General features: G+C 50.9%; 1 protein-coding gene across 4 annotated transcripts in view; it reads left to right on the plus strand.

The window, feature by feature from the left end:
* The first annotated feature begins 2,981 nt into the window (after positions 1-2,981).
* Smox (spermine oxidase) overlaps positions 2,982-16,005 on the plus strand; it is a 34,686-nt gene continuing 21,662 nt past the window's right edge. For 2 of the 4 annotated variants that reach the window (XM_052183680.1, XM_052183682.1), the window contains exon 1: positions 2,983-3,241. The gene's annotated coding sequence lies outside the window, so the exon portion shown is untranslated. Of the gene's footprint in view, positions 3,242-8,666; positions 8,802-16,005 lie in introns of those variants that run through there. The other 2 variants (XM_052183683.1, XM_052183681.1) reach the window with 2 other exon arrangements.

The raw sequence follows: 16,005 nt of genomic DNA on the forward strand, positions 1-16,005 counted from the left end.
CTCTTTAGCTGTGGAGCAGCTAGCTGCCTGGTCACTTTTACAGCTGGACCTGCAGATTGCTAAGCTGTTGCTGCCATTGTCTCTGCTGCTACAGTGTTGCCATCACTGCCTCCTCCTGTGCCTACTGCTTCTCTCAGCGCCATTAAAAGTAGACAAAACCACTTGAGAGATGCCTCTTCCTGAGTTTAATGCTGCAACACCAGTGGAGAGAGCACAGGAGGGCATCTCTCAGATGATGCACCATGAACCAATTTGTTTCTAGCTAGGAAAAAAACATTTGGACCAACAACAGCATATCTTATGTACAAATGATGTTTTGTGTTTTCACCAATGGTAGCCCACCTAACAATACAAATGGGTACTTTTGTTTACAGGTCTAGAATAGGCCATGACAGTGCCTCTGCTAGGCCACTAGGGGAAGTGTGTTCTCTCTGTCCTGGGTGGAGATGGTTATAGGATCATCTGAGTTCATTTGGGCTTCTGATAACAAAACATCTGTTACAAACTGAAACAATCTTGCCCGAGTTTGTGCCTTCAGGAACCAGAAAAACCAGAGCATTTTTTTGTGGCTATGGAGTGTTCCAAACAGCTGCAACTGGTCTAAAGGTAGTCTAGTCGGATGCTTGGCTGTCAGTCTTTTGCTCAAATCAACAATGCCAGTGAGATAGAATCCAATAATTGCTAATTAGGGAGCAAAATCCCCCCAATTCCCCAACATTTTTCTGCCAAGGACATAAATATCAGTAGTACTTTCAACAAGAACTTAAAAACATCACTAATGGTAACAGCGATTCCCCCCCTCCCCCCTCCCATACAAGGTTTTCCTGTTTAGCCTACACCGTTCTGGAATTTGCTCTGCATTTGGGGGCTGGTCTCGAACTCAGAGATCTGCTCACCTCTAGAGTGCTGGGATTAAAGGCATGTGCCAACATGTCCAGCTAGTAATATCAATTTCAAAAACAGTTTTAACAATGCGTCACTCCTGCAGTGCCCCAGGAATAGGTGGATCTTTATTATTTATCTCAATTGGAACGTGAGTGTCTCTAATGGCTTTTGGAGGGGAACTCAGAACAAGCCTGGCACACACAGCTCTGAGCCCGGTCACCTTCGGGTAGTCACCAGGGCCCTATAATTCTTCTTCTTTACTCTCTATTCATATGTCTTAGAATAGATGGACTGGCTCCAGGCACCACCTCAGTGACTGCCTTCGGATGACATAAGAACCAGTCAGAGCCAACACTTTTAACTGAAAGAAATGAGGATGAGGTCTATGGGGATAGAGCCTAGGGCTGCTGACAACATGTTCTCATTGTGAAGAGCAGGTAGGGATAGGAAGACCAAGTTTGGATTTTTTTTATCTATTTATATTTTTGAGCCTTTGCATACCCAAGTCAATTATACTTGTTGGACTTTTCTAAGAGTAACTAAATTCCCCGCTCTTTTGCACAAAATCCATTTGAATAGTTTCCTAAACAATGAGACCAGATTAATAGTTCTGTGTAATACAACTCTTTGGAGCAGGTATTATTTACTAAGGAGGCGGGAACGGAAACGAGAAGACACTAAGTCACTTGCCTAAGACCAAATCCTACACAGAGGCAGGATTTACCCAAAGGCTTCAGCCCTTAAAGCCAGCCATAACCATTCTACTCTTTGGTGGAGGGTGACAGAGTCACAGAGGAGAGTATGATGACCACCTGAGTTTAACCCCAGGTGTGCGTGGTGTTTAACAGAGGGGTGGGAAGAGGGACTTTGAGTTTGGTGAATGACTAGACCCTTTCTAATGAGAAGAAACTTCCCCTGAAATTCATGTGTCCCCTACTCAAGTTGGCTCCTAGGTGGTTCCCTTTGGCAGGGACCACCAGAGTCATTTCTGCAGGCTACCTCTCTCTCCAGGCCTTTTATATATATTTTAAACTCAGTTTTGGGGATTGGCCCCAGAGCCTTGGGGTATGTTGAGAAGTGTTGTGCTGTTGAGCTACATCTCTACTCCTTGCTTCTTTGAGGCAGGCTTTCACTGGTGGCTCAACCTGGCCTTGAGGTATTTTTGTAGCTAAGGCTAGCCTTGAACCTCTGTGGCCCCCTCTGACGTGGCCTCTTAAGGCTGGGATCACAAGCATGTGATCCACACCCAGTATCTCTCCTGGCTGAGCTCAGCATTGGCTGGTTCCAGGTTGAAATTAGGGGAGGGCACCTTCTGAGACACAGTTCAGAGTACAGGCTTTGCTGCTACCAAGGGCTTGTGTTCCCTTGGATCAAGTGTTCACCTGGTGTAGTACCAGCAAAACATATGAAAAACCGATTAGGTGCAGGGATGAGTAAACAAATAATTTTCTTTCTTTTGGGTGTGTGTGGGGTTTCAAGATAGGATTTCTCTGTTTGACTCTGGCTGTCTTGAACTTACTCTGTGGTCAAGGTTGGCTTTAACTCAGAGATCCACCTGCTTCTACAGGGATAATGCAGCGATCCTTAACCTGTGGGTTACTATCCCTTTGGAGTCCAACGATCCCCAAAGTGTGTCAGCATTAGGAAGCTTGAGAGCCACCGGATTAAAGGCATGTGCCACTATCGCCCATTAAAAATAATTTCTAAACAATTACAATTTTTTGAAAAAAGAAAAAAGTGCCACCTAGTATTAACGTTGACTTTTATTAAAAGTTTGGGGGTTTTCCTAGGGAAATACTGTTTTAAAAGGGCCACTTCAGTACATGGGCCGGGCATTGAGGGAAATGTGAGCATTCTTTCCCTTTCACCAGAGGTTCCTGGGTCACGCGGGCACCCAATTGAGACTGTAAGAGGAGAGATAGCCTGGGACAAGCGGGGGCCCTCTCGGCTCGGCAGAGCCTGGGTAAACTGAGGCAGGCGCGGCGCTCTTACAGTGCCGGAAGACCTCGTCGGCTTTTCAGGGCGGGACCGCACGGGCTGGCAGGGTTATCCTGGGCGGATAGGTGGGTGAGGCGTCCCATTTGTGAGATAGGGGAGCGCAGGTGGCAGAGCTGCCGGCAACTCCAGGCAGGGTGGCTTCGGGCTCTCCGCCCCCGGTGGGCGGGCCCGGGGCGGAGCACACAGGCGGGGTGGGCCGGGGACGCGAGGCGGAGCGGGGCCCCGCACAGGCCGCGGCGGCTGGCTCGGCCCTACGGTCCCGGAGGCTGCTGCAGGAGGAAGCCCGGTGGCTGCGGAGGAGGGGAGGTGGAGAGGCCGAGGCCGCTCGCAAAGACGCTCCCCGGCTCCGCAGGGAAAGGTACGGCGCGGCCTCCCCGACCCGGGCACAGGCAGCCACCGAGCCTCGCAGGCGAGGGGCTCCCGATGGAGGCCGGCGGCGGGCAGGCGGGCGGTGGGCAGAGAAGGCTGCCCGGGCTGGCCGCGACCCCGGGGTCCGGGCCGCATCCCCTGGACGCCCCGCGCGGCGGCGCAGACAAAGCCGGCCAGGCACTCGGCTGGCCCGGAGGGTGTGCGCTGTGGAGGGGAGGGAGCACATCTTGCGGTGGCGGCGTCTGCCTGTCTCCTTGGGACGGCTGGAGGAGTAGGGAGCAGCTCTCCCGCGGCTTGCCCCGGGGCTCGCAGCCTGCTTGGCTTGACCGGAGCCAGGCTGGCGAAGGGAAAGGAGCAGTCGCTTCTCCGAAGGGGTGCCGAGGCCGGCCGCCGGCTTGGAGGTGGCGCGGCTGTGGAGCAGGTGAGCGGTGCGCGGACCTTTTGGGTCTCGTACCTGGAGCACACCGCGCAGTGGCCGGCCCTTCAGCGAGCCATGCCCACCTCCTGCTAGTGCCACAGCACGGTCCCGCCTGGGGTCCACTTGGCCGAGCTTGGGGGGGAAACAGCAGGTGCTGAGTAGAGGTCACCCGGGCCGGGGGGGGGGGCGGGGAGTAAAGAGAAGGTCGAGAAAGTGTGTGAATGGCCCTCATTTATGTTTTGCTACCTCTATCCCTTTCCTCTTACAGAGGAGGGAGCATTACAGGGCTTGAAGGGCCGTGCTTCCTCTTGGGCTCCTGGGCCCTGTGACCATCCATCCCCCTTATGTGCCCCTGGCATTTCTTACCCAGCAGGTTTTGAGAACAGTCTTTGTCCGCCCTCTCATTTCACAGTCTCCCATTTTGGCTTTGACCCTCATCCCCCTTCAGCCAGGGACCCAATTCCCATCACTAGGTTCTCTTCGGAAGTGCTGACTTTAGCAGTGCTCCTAAGAGACAAGCACCCTTTCCTTCTGTGGTCCATTCAGGGCCGCTCTAGCAGGTTTTGCTTGCCTTGCAGCGTCTCCTAGAAAGCTCTGTCCTAGAGTTGTATTTTTTCCCCTGGGTGCTCCAGTTCTTCCCTTCTGCTGACCTGCCTCAGCCTGTCCCCTTCCCTTTCCTTTCGCTGATAAATGTTGGAGAGCCCCAGGGTTCTGTTTCCAGATCTCCTCTCCTGACTGCCCTTCTCACCATCCTCTGTTCACTTTCAACTCCCGTTTTCATTCTTTGTTATGATTAAAAATATAATGAACACAAAGATCTCTGTTTTGACTTGTTTTATGTGCACTATAGCTTTTTGCCTGCATGTCCGTGTGTAGGGTTGTCAGATCCCCGGAACTGCATTTACGAGTAAGCTGTCAAGCGGGTGCTGAGAACTGAACTCTTGGTTCTCAGGAAGAGCAGCTCTGGTGCTTAGCCGATGAGCCATCTCTCTAGTCCAGAACACGGAGATCTTAAGTGGTTTCATGCTCATGATTTTCGGTGACAGATCGTGTCTCTGGCTCTAGCTGGTTCCTACTGGTCTTCTGATGTCCTAATGAGGATGAAGCAGAATGCTGACAACATTCGGGGAGTGGGGGGTGGGGGAGGAACCGGGGGCTGGACCCTCTGGGGTCCTGACCTCTGAGAGTGGCTGGTAACCTACCCATCTCTTAGGACAGGCGATACCCTTCACAGACAGTCTTAGAACAAGGCCTTTTGGCCCTTTCTTTCCACAGAGGCCGTCTAGGGTTCATTTTCCATGCTGTGAGTCCAATTTTCTCCCCCCAGGTTACTGCCCCATGCCCAGTCACTTTTTAAGTGTCCCTAAATATTGTAGTAGCCCTCTTCCTAGTGCCCACACTTATCTTCTTTGCATCTATTTTTAACAGGGCTGCGAGAATGACATAGAACATTTTGATCATATCATTTTATGCCTTGACGGCTTCTTATTACACTTGAATAAAATCTCAGAGCTTTCCCTTGGCCTATTTGACCCTCTGTCATGTGGCCATGGTGACCTCCCAGCCTTATTTGACTCTTGACACTTTTATATTCTCCCTGTCAGACACATCGAGCCACTTCTGTCTCTTCAACACTCTAAGCGTTTTCCTGACCTGGGGACTTTGCTTGTGGTATCTTCTTTGACTTGAATTTTTTTTTTTCCCTTAGTGCTTTTACTGGGTGTACTTTGCTTAAAAAAGTACTAGGTGTACTTTTTTAGTTCTAAATTTAAGAATACCTTTCCCAGACACTATCCTAGCCTGTGTAGAGGATCCCTCCCTACACATGATCCATTATAGAACTTGATCTATTGTATATGTAACTTCATTTTATGTGTAAGAATTGATAACTCTTAGTTATAGTTGTCTCAACTTTGTCTGGCTTCTTAACTTAACTGGTTGGTCCATGGCTGTACCTGGAGCATCTTGCTTGGTGCCCTGTAGGTAACACTCAGGAAATCTTGAGCCACAAGGATGAGGTTGGGCTGGACTGGGAAAAAATGGCTATTACAGTTAGCATAGGAGACTCCTGTAGCTTTAAGAGATCCTAAAGGTTTTTTATTTTGTTTCCACAAAAGCAGTTGTGAAAATTGATGCAAGAACCTGAACCAGCCAGTAGGATGTGAAACGGGGAAGCAGAGAAGATATTGGTACTTTGGGGTCATTTCTGTCTAACAAGGCGAGGCCAGTCACATGCAATTGCATGTCAGTTGCAGCTAAATGATTTCTTTGCTTTCTTGGCTAGACATCCAGGTGTATGCATATGTGAAGAAGTGGGTATTAGCAATGTAGAAAGCAGGCTCTCTAATTCAGGACAGGGGGACAGCCTGGGATTTATTTTCAACCCACTCCCTTGGGTGACTGCTGCATGCTCAGACCTAGGGTAGGAGGGAGTTGAGAGGAAGAAGCTGGGTTTGGGGGTGTGCCTCATTATGAACCCTCATCTTGGTATCCACAGCTTTTCCAGTTTGTACAGAACAGTCACTGGAGTGTTGAGTAGTGGGGCCATCACTTCAGGGTAGAGGGAGAGAGTCAGGGGACAGCTGATATGGAAGGGAGGGGAGAGAAGGGGTGGGAGCTTGACGGGAAACCTAGGATAGACCCGAAGGTCACACGAAGGTCACACTGCGGGTTAGTGCTGGAGCTAGGAGCTGACAGTTCATAGCTGAGGCTGGCATATCTAGAAAGGGCTATGAACTGGCATAGATGGGAGCAAAGAGAGCATCCTGAGGACGAGAAATCTGGTCAGGGGCAATCGGGTAGGGCAAGGTGCTAGTGTGCTCAGTGAGCACTAGATACTGTTTTAAGGATTCTGATGATATTGACTCTTTTAATGCTCTTAGCAACTTACCAGGTTCCCTTTATTTCCATTTGATTGAAGGCAGACTAAAAGTGGCAGAGTGAGAGGTCTGGCTCTGGAATCCAGGCCACTTTTCCCATGGCTCTAAGATTGGGGCCAGAGGAGGGCTTCTTAACAAGCATGGGCCTTTCCTGCCTTGCAGGGGTGCCTGAAACCCTCTAAAGCTGGGGTACCCAAGTCTCTGCTTCTAACCTTACTTTCTCTTCTGGAATAAATTCCAAACCCAGGACAAGTAATTGGGGTCCATGTATACGGATATCAGGGTTGGGAGGGGGGATTTCTGATTCTAAACACTAATTAGAATGTCACCTCTTGGTTTATGTCCCTGTATCTGCTTCTTTGAGTTCCCCCTCCCTGTGGAGGACAGTAGCTCAGTAAGACATCCAGCCTCTTTCTGAGATGGCTTCCATCTTGGCTCTGGAGCCCAGCTGGGGCCTGAGGCAGGCTGGATGTGGGTACAAGCTGAGGGACAGAGGATTGGAAATTCTACTGGCCTCTTTCTGCCTTTCTGTAAAATGGAGCGAGAAAGACTTTTTTCTTTGACCCTGGAGGCTGTGGAAGTCAGCAGTTCTGTGGGGACTATGTTCTTAGGGGTTTTTTAAGGGCTGTGAGTTCTGGGACTCAGGCCAGGGCAGCAGTGTCTGTGAGCCTTTTCCAGGGACACCTCCAGACATGACCACCCCTAGGGTCCTGAGGAGGGGCTGCTGAGTGCACAGACATGACGTGTGTTACAAATTCTGAGCCCCGGTGTTTAAGGATTTGTTTCTCCCCTCGGACACATCCTCCATCTCCTCCTAAGAAGGGAAAGCAGGATTGCTGGGCATTCTCTTCTGTATTTAGGGAAACTGAGACATACACCAAGCACATTGCTGCGGCTGTCAGAAGTTTGTGGAGGAGGCCTGGTTATACCTGTATCCTAGATTGCTGAGTTGGCGGCTAGGGCGGAGTCTGAGCTGGACACTGGGACTTCTTAGATGTCACTGGCACTTGGAATCCTCTGTGCCCAGTCTGGTGTTCAGAGGCAACAGGAACAAAGGGTGTGGTCCTCATTGTTCAGGAAATAGAAGAGCCATGCCAGGTGCAGTTTGGAGACACTTCCTGGAAGAAGTACTGCTTTGAGGGTGTCCTAAAGTCTGTCTGGGGACTCTGTCTGGGCTTTACAGGGTGGGAAGGGAGGTCAAGCCTGGGGAAGTGGGTTGAAGCCAGGCTGGGAAAATGCTTGATTGCCCAGCTGCAAAGTTTGGACTTAGACCAGGCTCCAGGAAACCACTGAAGGTTCTAGGCCACGGCTGTTATGATATGATTAGAGCTCTGGTTTAAAATTGGTTCTCAAACATGAACACAGATGGACCACCTGCTCAGCTTACTAAAATGCAAGTCAGCCCTGTCTGGTTGAGTGAGGCCGGGAATCTGCATTTTCTTTGTTTGTTTCTTTTTTTTTTTTTTTTCTTTCAAGTCAGTGTCTAAACTATGTACCTCTGACTGTCCTGGAACTCACTAATTAGACCAAACTTGCTGCCAACTTGCAGAGATGAGACCCGCCTGTCTCTGCCTCCGGAGTGCTGGGATTGAAAGTGTGCACTGTGTTCTACTGAGACTCTGCATTTCTAAGTGCTTATGCAGTGCAGAATTTCTAATCTATTGGTCACTGTCTGTGCAGTGAATTGAACACTGTCTGTGTTCTATGGGAGAGGCTCAATTCAGATGGGACCTGCAGTGAGTCCCCTCGGTCCCTTGTGGACTGTTTGGCAGAATTCAGAGAGCTCCCTTTGTAGGGAAGAGTGCAGAGAATGCTTGAGGACGGCCTGTGTGGAAGTGGGGCTACATGAAAGACCAATGGGAACTTGGGTCTCAGAGGCTGGCAGCTCAGGCCTGATTTCTTAGAGCTCTAGGAGCAAAATGGGGTTTCGAGGGTGACTGGGTCTTACACAGGGCGATGTGTAGATGGTAGGCAGGGCACCTTATCTCTGCTTGCAGCATAGTCTGGTGGGGTAGCCAATCTGGGGTGAGCACCCTTCCTCTAGCCAGGGCGGAGCAAGAGATTGGGGCTGCAGCTGGCTTCAGCTCCAGCACAGCTGTGACACGTCTGACAAGCCCTCTGTCATTCTCCTTCCCTTTGGGAGACCCTGTTGCTGCCGTTGACGGTCACATGAGCTGCAGCCTTGGTCTTACTCTGCCCAGGTCACCTCCCCCAGTGTATTTGGGAGTCAGGGCCTGGCTGAACCACTTCAGGCAAGTGTGTCTGCTCCCTTTTGCCATCTCAGTTTCCTTGTCTGTAAACAGAGAGGTTCTGTTCCTGCATGGAGTGATGTCACAGAGTTTGTTGGGTGGGGCACTGTGTATTTCCAGAGTAGCAGCTTAATACACCTAAGTTCTGGTTTACCATTAAAAGTTGTGTGCTAATGATGCAGGAGAGTGAGTAATTTGTGTGGAAAACTGTCTGGCTTGCGTTGGGCTCTCCCAAGGCTCCTTGCTCTCCTGGCTCAGCACAGCCTAAAGTCAGTTGAGGTCCTATTAGATGCTGGCATCACCAGCGTGGAGTCACCACTCTCCAGCAAAAGGTGGGAAGACGGACACCGAGGATGAATGCCACCCTGTGCCCAGAGGGCCTGGCAGGGCTGGGGTTGCCTGCTTTAATGTTAAGTTCTACAGATGTTCTACCAACTCTTCAAAGAAGGGTACAGCCAAACCTGTCTCCCCACTTTGCCAGGCCTTCCTGAGGCGTGAGGGGGGCAACATCTCCCAAAGACTGCTCTAAGTCTCCTTAGGGATTAGGGAACAGATAAGAGAAGAAATTGGCAGGTCTTGTGGGAGGGTCACACTGTGTTCATGAGAATTTGAGGTCCAGACAAGTTGTATGGGAAAGAAAGACGATCTCATGTTTCTCGAGATGAGTTGGCTAAGGGAGTATGTGTTTTTAAAGATCTCCTAATATCGTACCGAGCAGGGAAATTCCCTTTGGGGTTGGCTGATGTGGAAGGCTGCTGCTCACTGGAAACCACAAACACGGGGAGGAAAGAAAGGGTTGAGCGCTAGCTTCCCAAGAGGGAGGCTTGGTAGGACAGGCATGATGCCACAGTTGGGCTCTGCAGAAGGGGGGATGGCTTGGACGGATCCTGGGCCCAGAACTGGTCTTGGTCTCCTTTGCTCACTGCTATCTTCGTTGGGTGAATGATTGAGGGACCCAGAAGGCCTAATGTGAAGTCCAGGTCATGATGGTAGCAGGCCTGGGCCTTCTCATCCTGGAAGGGGTTTCTGCCTATGTCACACCACCCTGCTACTTTTTTGATGTACTTACTGTTCCTTGCCCTCTCATTCAGAGGTGATCTGAGCAAGGTTGTGACCTCTGGGCACGAAGCCGAAGCTCCCTGTGACTCAGTTTCTTATTTATGCCATGGGATCATATGGCTTAAATGACCTCCTTTGAAGGGTGATGTTGGAACACCAGCTTGAAGTTTTGACTAGTGTGATTAACAAATGGAAGCGATGTCTCCAGGAAGAACCCAGGGAAGGGCCTACCCTGGATCAAAGCCTGCGGAGATACCCCCAAGGCTGGGGTGGAGCCCTGTGGAACCAACGCAGTGCTTAGGAAAGGGAAGAGTGCGGATTACTGCAGCAGGGACTGGCTTCAGGAGTGGTGGCCATAGGTGAGGACATAGGAGAGAGGGGTAAGACATCACTGGGACTGGGAGTCAGAAGATCCCTGGGAGGAGACAGTGGCCAAGCAGGACATACGCAACCCCAGTGCTAGGACACTGCCAAGAAGTTTCAGGTTGGTTATATAGTGAGACTCTATCTAAACTTAAAACTTAAAATAAAAACGTAAAACTTAAAACAAAAACAAAACTTAAAAAACAAAAATTAGCACCAACAACAGACAATAAAATGTAAGAGACTGGTAGGAACCTGTATTAATTACTTAGGCCCTGGGGAGCTATTGATGATATTTTTTTTTTTCTCGCTGTGGTCAGGACAGCGATTTAGTGAGAAATACAGCCGGGCACACAGTGAAGAGGTGGGGTACAGGGTTCCCCAGTATCTGTTCCCCTTTCTGGCTCTAAGTGTGGGGAGTGGTTGGGCTGCTTATCCTCAGATTTTGTCTTTCTGCAAAATATTAGGCGTCTTGCTCTGTGGCCTTCCCAGAGTGGGTGTGGTTAGCACAGGAGGGGGAAGGGGTGGTGTTCAGGGTGCCTGCCCCCCACCTCCCTGTGACTGGTGGGGACAACTTGAGCTCCCCAACCCTTTCCCTGCATGTTTGCAGTGTGAAGACTCTTTGTTCAGCAGCTCAGGTTGGGAGGCAAGGTGTGGAATACCAGCAGTTCTAGAGGAGGGGCCAGACTTTGCAGTGCCAGGTGATCACCCCCTGCTGCTGCCGCCGCTGCCGCTCTGCTGCCCCACCTGCTGCCGCTGCCTTGGTCCCCCTGGGAAATCTAGGAAGAGGATGCTCAGTGGGGCTTCCCACCAGCCTCAGCCCAGTCCTGTGGTGTGACCTCTCCTGCCTTTGCTCTTGCCTCCTCAAACAGGCTGGAGCCCTGGGCTCCCTGCAAGTCCAGGGCTGGAGGACCAACATTGATGAAAAGCATGTGCATTTAAACATAGCTGAGTGGCCTGGTGTGGGGTACCATACTCCTACCATTCATTTCTCTGCCTGCTTCTTGGGATTTGTTAGGAAACAAAGCAAAGAACGTAGCCACCAATGCCAGCTATGAGCTAGCCCCCCCCAACCCCAGCCCCCACCCCCTAACCCCCAAGCTGAGGTCTGGCCTATTCTCTTGTTAAAGAGGACACTGATCAAATCCAGGTTTTGGGCCATCTGGCTTGATGGATGGTCTCTCCTTATCCAAACTCCACCCCCCTGAGAACCTGCCCCTCCCCCCTTAGAACCTGTACCCAAACCTCAACTGCCCCACCCCTACTCTGCCCCTCTGCTTGCTGTCTAGATTCTGGAGCTAAGGGGGTTGGCCATGGAAGGCTGGTAAAATCCTAGATTCGGAGTCAAATAGATGTTAGGATAATGCTGGCAGGAGATACCTAGTGGGGCCAACACTCTGAAGAAAGTGGAAGAGGAGGTTTCCATTAGTCCGTATGTTATTACAGACTCTTACTATCCTTAGTTTTGGTTAAGTAACTTAGAAATCACACACAATGCAGAAAGACTTGGAGCTTGGAGGGTTGCTTTTGGAAGGAGTCCAATGAGACTCTGAGGAAAATTAGAGTGAGGGCCAGGCTTAGTGTCTCGTCAAATGACTTGTATAACCTTTCTGAACCCCTCCCCCACCCGTTTCCTCGTCTGTGATAGGGACGGGTTGCTGTGTGGACCCAACTGGAACATTCTGCAGGAAGGTGTTTGGCACTATGCTCTGCGCCTTCAATGTGCTCTCAGTGACAATATTGGCAGAGCGTCTTGAGCAGGCCTGACTTCAAAAGCAGGGAGTTGCAGAGTCTCTTTGAACTTAACAAAAGGACTCAGCGCCTTAGCTCCCCAGGTGTTTTATGGGATATGTCACAGGCCCTAGGCCCAGCTGTAGGCTTGGCTGGGAACACCATTGATTCTACAGACCGCTGGTTCCTGTGTGGGTTATGCTGCCTGCTTGGGTATTGTGAAGAGCCCTTTGGTGGCTGGTCCTGTGCACTTGTTAGCAGCTTAAAGTCACCAGGAGGGGGAGGTCTTGGGCCAGTGAGAAGACTTTCAGTGGGGATCATGGGTTGGCTTGGAGTTTCCATTTGGCCAGACAAAGCAACATTGCCAGATCCCATACCCTATTCATGAAGGAGGAACCATGGCTAAAGGCTGAGTCTAACATGGTGTTTGCCTGGCAAGCTTAAGCTAGCCCAGGGGCAGGGAGATTAGAGTGCTCTATGACCCTGCCAGGTACCCAGGCCAAGAGGCAGGTGGCTTCCTAGTGACGTCCCAGGTTTTGGCTGTGCAGCTGTGACAGGCCTGGGATAATGTGTGCAGTGTTAGTCCACGGAGAAAGAGAGAACAAGAGAGGCAGCTTGCCTGGAGCAGCCCTTGGGATTGTCTCTCAGGGTGGGTGGTGAGGGTGAGGGCCTGAGACCTGAATAAAGACCAGAGTCTAGTCCTGGGTGGCCTCCCTCTGTCTCTGTAGCCCCCTTTACCTATTTCCTCGTCTGTACAGTGGGTGGCTTGTGAGCGTGAAGGACACAGTGAATGGAGAGTCTAGCACAGGGCTTGGTGTAGAATATTAAAATCAAACAGCCGTCTGTCTGCTCTGGTGTTCATCTCTTGTTAAATTGGGGAGGGGGTTATTTTGTTAATGTAAATGCCGTGTGTGATCATGTACCTCAGCTTTGTAATTGGTGGTGTCATGAGGTGACTTTGAGTGGAAGTTTTGCTAGAAAGGGTTTTATTGAAGACAAGGACTCCCTCCTTGCAAATGCTCCGCAGATCCAGCAAACCTTAAACAGCTCCGCATTGTGGGGCTGAAGTGTTTCTTTGCATGCAGGGAGCACAAGTCTTCAGCTGGGTGAAGTGGAGGCTCTGTGACTCAGGAGAGAGGAGAGGCTTGCTGGAGACCCCCGCCTCCCTGGGTACAGCCCTGCACAGTTGGGCTTTGTGCAGAGTCACGAGGGTGAGGGAGAGCTGAGGGGCTGAGTTGTGTTCACAGCCTGATTTTTTCTAAGTGGTTTTAGCAGAAAGTGCTGACTGTGCTGGTCTCTTCTTCCCCAGCCCCAGCCGGTGGGGAAGCCACCCCTCACCTGCCAGCTCACGTGTTCTAGGTGTCCATCTTTCAGTATCTGCCAAGGGTAGATCTCTGTTCATCTGGCTCTGGACTAGATGACTCACATCTGGGGTGGGCTGGCCTGTGTCTGCAGGTGATGGTGACCTCCTGAGGTAGGTAGTGCCTTGTTGGTCCAGGTGATACCCAGTGCAGTTCTACTGTGTTTTGGGGGTATGCTGTGGACTGTGACTTGCAGAAGCTTGCCCATCTCTGGTGATGACCCCAGCAGGAGAACAGGGCTCCGGGCCAGAGTCCAGGCTTTGCCCTTTAGCCAGTGGGGCCTGTATCAGGTATTTGGCCTTGGGTAGGTTTTTATCTTTTTCACAAGCTAGACTTATCACAAGGAGTAAAAGGGTCAGCTAGATAGATGACAAAGAACTAGTCTGGGTTTATCCCAGCAGTGTCATGACAGGTCACTGATGTCATGCTGGCCTGCCTTGGTTCCACATCCTGCCTCTCAGTAAGTTCCGGGAGGTCCACACAGCATTCTCACTTCCTCTGAGCCAGTGCTGCCCCTGCCCTCTGCCCTGACCTCTTTCTTTGGGGCCCTTGTAAGTTCTAACGTGTCAGGTTCTTAAGGGGGCAGCTCTAGCTTTTCTGTAGTCCCGGTGCCCAGGGCTGCCACAGAGTCACACTTGTTAAAACTTGCTCAGCGAATGCCCCTTCTACCTGGTGCTGGCTCAGCATAATTTTTCTCAAACTTGTTATGTGCTATATCTAGTCGCTTTAGGTCTGCCCAGCCCAGGCCCAGAATGCCCGTGTGCTTTAACAGGAAACTCACCACATCCCACCCACATGTCCTATGTCCACCCTCTGCAGTACAGCCTGTGGAGACAAGATGCCTGTATGCTGTTGTTTGAGTGACTGTATGACTCCTTTCCTTTGGAGAAAAGGGATGGGGATGCTGTTCATAGGTTATCCTACCATCCAGTGGGAGGGCGGGGTGGTGGCTAGCTCCTAGTTCCTAACTAGGGGCTAGTTTCTCTCTAGGAATAGCACAGGCTTATCTGTATCTCTTGTCTACATGAGAGTCGTAGGTATGGCTAAAGACTCTGAGGAGAGGGTGGGATGAGTCCTCCCCACTCCTGCTGACAGGCCTATTCCCAACTCTTTAGGCATGGAAAGAAGGTCAGGTTAATACGTCTGGGACTCAGGACCTCAGGCTCAGCCAGGAGACCTTTGGTAGGGAGGACAGTCAGCAGCCTTGGTCTCATGAGTCATTCTCATCAGCAGTGTATCTAAGCTTCACCATCTAGGAACGGAACTGACTCCTTCCCTGCCTGTATTAGGTTCCCCAGTCTGGATCTTAGCTGCCTGTTACACCTTTGAGTTAACCAGCTGTGAGCCTCAGCTCTGTCTCTATAATTTGATGTTCTGTCCTCCCCAGGGTCAAATGCAGCACAAAGCAAGGCTGAATCTTACATGCACATGCAGATCCCACTGAGTGCTTCTGACAGGGAGCATAGGAGCCAGACCAGGCTAGCCGTTATGGCTGTTTCTACTTTAGGGATGCGAAAGGGCTTTCCAGGCTTGTTTGGTTAGACTCCAGCCCTATGTCTTGGGGCCATTCCTGCCGAGGAAGAGGCTGTAGAAGAGGGTGAAGAAGACATGGATGAGTGTGGCGTTACTACATAAGGATACTCATGGTCTGAGGTATATTCCAAACCCGGGCTACTGAGGACTTCAGGAGCTAGACAGTGACATCCTCAAAGGGGACCTTGACCATGACCTGGCCTCAGCTCTGTCACACTCCTCCTCTGATATACCATCATCTCCTGTCATCCCTGCATTTAAAGCCTGCTCTAGAGCCTTGGCTTTCACAGGTGACCTAGAATAATACCCGTGTTTGGGCTCCTGTTCCCTGGAGTCTGACTTAAGTGAGCTAGTGTGAGTATAGGTGATTGTAGACATCTTCTGGGGACTGAAATGTTCCTGTTCCTGGGACTTGTAAACTATTAGGCCTGCTTTTCTGGTCTTCAGATCAGGGAGGATAGAGCTCCCAAGTGCTGAGGTGTTGCCTAGGGATCTCCCTCTTAAGGCTTCCTAGATAGGAGACTGAAGGTTATTCATTACCTATTTCTGGGCAACAAATTGCCTCAAAGCTAGTAGTTTTAAAGCAGTGAAATCATCACCTGTAGCTCTTCTATGAGTCAGGAATGAGGATGCAGCTCAGCTGGGTGGTTTCTGGTTCAGGGTCTCCCAGGAGGCTGCAGGCATCAAAGTCTCTGGGGCTGGAGGATCTGCTCCTAGCCGGGTCACTTCTGCTTGCCAAGACGGCATGGCCACTGTGTCTTTCATAACCCAGTTTTAGGCATCATATCCCCTCATTTCTGCAATATCCTCTTAGCTACAAAGGTCTTCTCAAGAAGAGAGGACTTCACTAGGGCATGAGTGCCAGAAGGGGCATCTTGGAAGCAGGCACTCAGGCACCTGCGGCTGACCTGTCTCCCCTGGGGTGTTTTGTTCCTTCCCTACCATAAGACAGGACTTTGTGAAGTGGGCAGCTCCATCAAGCTTCATGTTCACGCTTCATAATTACTGTGAGAGGAGGGTCTGCGACCTTTACTGGGCGGGCTTCCTTCAAACCCCACCCACATCTTTTCTCCTGGTTCAGTCTTCTCCCACCATGCACGGGTGGGGGCCTGCAGAAGAAAAGGAGAAGAAAAGAGGAAGAGGCCTGCTCCCCTCTAGGC

Source organism: Apodemus sylvaticus, chromosome 5 (assembly GCF_947179515.1).
Source record: "Apodemus sylvaticus chromosome 5, mApoSyl1.1, whole genome shotgun sequence".
In the NCBI taxonomy this organism is placed as follows: Eukaryota; Metazoa; Chordata; class Mammalia; order Rodentia; family Muridae; genus Apodemus; species Apodemus sylvaticus.